General features: G+C 40.0%; 1 protein-coding gene across 1 annotated transcript in view; it reads left to right on the forward strand.

Annotated features, from left to right (window-relative positions):
• The window catches only part of ENOX1 (ecto-NOX disulfide-thiol exchanger 1), a 239,577-nt gene that overhangs the window by 162,863 nt on the left and 72,909 nt on the right, over positions 1-3,805 (forward strand). The gene's annotated exons all lie outside the window — the stretch shown is intronic.

Raw genomic sequence — 3,805 nt, forward strand, 5'->3', positions numbered from 1 at the left:
AGGAGAGGAGAGGAGAGGAGAGGAGAGGAGAGGAGAGGAGAGGAGAGGAGAGGAGAGGAGAGGGAAATGACAAGGAACAAAGGAGAAAGAAAAATCATTTAATTGTTGATGGTTTTTAGCATGTCTGCTCATGGGTCCTCAAGCAAGGCAGTTTATGATACTCAGAAAGGTGAAGCCTGGAGCCAGGTCTCATTGACCAGTTGAGAACAAAACCCAAGATAATTCATCAAATAGAGGACAGTGCAGTTGATATATTTTAATTTCTGAATCATACCCCTAATCTTTGCATTAAAAAATAAAAGTCCTAAAGGCATTTTTGTAATATAGTTCTGCCCCCTCGGTGGACATCCTTTAAAAGTTAGGATTGAAGGCATAAGCTTGAATGGACTTGTTTGGAGTAGGAGAGCAACCACTGAAGCTTCCTGCACAAGTGATAGAGAGCTCAGCATCTCCAAAGACCATTTCACCCTAGGGCATATGTCCTAATTTAAGGGCTTAGATGCCAGAACTTAGAAGCAAAGATTCTGGGCCAAAGACTTAATTTCTGTGGACATATGTTCAGAGAGTAAATTTGAAAGACCAACTAATTCCCTTGGTAATTTTCTAGGCAATATTGCCTTCCGTCTCAGCATCTAAAAGGCAGTGTGAGGCACAGAGATGCCGGCACCACGCGTGGCGTGCTGTTCACTTCACACCAGGGCCTCTCTAGTTTTGTGTGCAACAGCCAGCTCTAGCATTCAGAAATGCCTTCTTCAGCTGCATTAAAAAAATCCCCCATTGTCAGCAGGCTGAACTTTAGTTAAATCAGTCTAAATTAGCCCATTTGTCACCAACTGTTGTAGAACATCTGTCACTTGGAAATAGAGATCCCTGTAGTTTCAGGTGGAAATTTGCAGTTTTGGCTATCTGTTTTGCTCCTGTAATGTGCTGGATGCTGAACTTACAAAAACAGAAATAGGTCTGGCTTCAAAATGTGAGTTTCATAGTGCCACAATAACAGCAGTGTCGGGAAGAAGAAAGTTTCTCACAGATCTGGCCTAGGAGGACAAGGTCAGCAAAAAACAGCCTCAGGGAAAGGTGTTACATGCTGTGGATTTTATAAGAATAAATTTTACAAGCTTTCCAGATGTTCCCCATTGGTTATTTTATAAACATCATAAACATTTGCCATTATTAGCATTAATATGTCTTATTAAAATTCCTTGCAAACTTGCTGCGAACAGATGGATGATATTTTTCCCTCACACGTGTATATGCCTAAGATTGGTAAGCATGGAGACTCTGAAATGAGCTTCCTTTTTTAAGGAAATTTGAATTGATCTGTATTTGAATTGATCTGAGGAATATTTTTCATGCATCTTTTTCCATTGTTTTTCCACAGTCCTGCATAATTGATTACAATATGTCAGTTGCTTTATGAAGAAGAATTTGAAAATACTAGATGTTCAAAATAGTRTTGTGGCCTTTTTAAATTCTGCAGAGTGACAAAAGCCCACTTCTGCTCTTCTGCTCTACGGATCCAAAAGTCTAATGTAATACTGCAGCTGTGTGGCCATTTGACATAAATATTGTAGTATTTTTAAAATGTCATGTGGCATTCCTCTGTCAGGGAACTAGGTCAGATGTCTAACTTGGAGCTGACCATCCTAGGCTTTCTTTGCAGTCAAAAGAGAAAAATAAAGAATCTCCACAGAATGAGTCATCAAACCAACCTCATGGTGCTCTTCCAATGAGATGAATCATCCCTTGGACTTTTTTTTTTTACTTTTTTTTCTTTACTGCCCATAGAGGATTCACAGGGGGCCTAGTTCTGAATCAGATGTCCAACTTTTTATGTGCCCTGTTCAGAGCAGATTAATCCCACTTACTGTGTTAGCCTTGATACAGACGGAGGTAGCATAAGGGAAGAACTTGGAATTAGGTAAAAATGCCAGCAATGAATGTTATGTGGAGTGAAAAATAAATAAAATAGGCTTTAAGTGCACTCACCTGGAACACACACACACACCTACACACACAATGTCTTAGTGGGTCTCCGCAGAAAATACTTACTTATTAATGAGGATTACTGTGACCAGAACATTTCAGCTTATGGCCCAGCTACAAAAGAAATACAGACATTGAAATCTCTGCTACAAATTTGTGCCTGTAGGTATTTAGGAGATTACTGAGTAGATTACCCCTAAAAATTTGGGTCAATTGCTCAGCACGTGAATTAATTACCGATGAAGRTACTTGTGCCGGGATAATCTGTGAAATAGCGTGTATTACTTCTGTCACACCTCAAATTTATAGCACCTGATTTAAGTGCTGCAAAGGAGTATTAGCCTTGTTATGGTGCTTATTCAGTTGTTTAAGGGATAAAGAGAGAAAAATGTCCCCTTCCTTCTTTTTATTAAATTACTTAACTTTTCTAGATTTGAATCTGTACAGAAAGTACAGATTATTTTCAAAGATTTTGGATAGGTCTGTCTTTGTGGTTTGACATCTTCTTCCACATCTTAGTTCCATGTGACACTGCTCCCTGACTTTCCATTCATCTCCATTTCATTTCCTCCCCARCCACCTTCTCAGCCTAAGTTTTACAGATGTTGATCCTCTTGTTTAAAGAAGCCCTAGAGATATCCCTGTTGGGCTATTGGTGTTTTTTTAGACCACACCAAAGCTGCAATWATCTCTTCTGACTCTCTTTTCCATGCACTGTAAACTTTGCCTACTTCTTACTGCGTTTTCAGACTCTTTAATGCAGTCTCCCTTGATAACACTGTCAAAAATACCTATAAGTGAATGAAAATTCTATATTCAAAAACTAATTTGATATCTGAAGAGTAAGACAGACAAGGTGGTGGAAGTGTCCAAGTATACAAGTTTGTAAATCACACACATAAGGTAATGAAGAGAAGTATCTTGGTATTGATTTAACCCATGGCTGGTTACTGAGCATATTGTGGCACTCCCTTATTTGGCCATTTTTGTCCATTTTACTAATGAATTAATGGATTTAATGGATTCTGAAACCAGGTCCCCATCAGAATCTGTGGATCAGTCTCATGTGTGCATGTGGGGGAAATYAGGAGTGTGGTTTTTACCGTGGAGTCCCCTGGTCAGATTGCTTGTAGAATCAGAGAGTCAGTGAAGTTGGAAAAGACCTCCAAGATCATTTGAGCCCAGCCTTTCAATGAGCATCTCCATGCCAGCTAAACCATAGCACTAATTGCCATGTCCAGCCATTTCTTTAACACTTCAGGGACAGTGACTTCAGCAGTGTGGAGTTCCAATGGCTGACCATCCTTTCAGAGAAAAAAATTCTTCCTGATGTCCAGCATGAACATGAGCTAACATAGCTTTAAACTGAAAGAGAGTGGGTTTAGATGAGATAATAGGAATACATTATGTACTGTGAGGGTGCTGAGGAACTGGAGAAGGTTTCCCAGAGAAGCTGTATATGCCCCATCCCTGGAAGTGTTCAAGGCCAGGTTGGATGGGGCTTTGAGTGGAAAGCGTTCCTGCCCATGGCCAGAGGTTGAAACTGGATGATCTTCAAGAACCATTCCAAGCCAAACCGTTCTGCAGTTCTATGGATTATGAGGTTATGCAGTTTACCTGCTTTGCTTGTTGCTAAGCATCTTCAGCCCTTATTTGTGAAACAAGATACAAAGCTAGATTAAACTTTGAGCGGAATCAGTAGGTCTGTCCATTTAGGAAGAATCAAAGATTTTGGGAGAAGGCTGTGTGTCATGTGTCCCTTTTCGGGAATCTTGCATTTGTCACCTTGAGTTTTCCTTCCCTTTCTACTAAGGACTTC

The sequence above is a fragment of the Malurus melanocephalus genome, unplaced genomic scaffold (genome assembly GCF_030028575.1).
Source record: "Malurus melanocephalus ecotype Western Australia unplaced genomic scaffold, MMel_1.1 scaffold_63, whole genome shotgun sequence".
Lineage (NCBI taxonomy): Eukaryota > Metazoa > Chordata > Aves > Passeriformes > Maluridae > Malurus > Malurus melanocephalus.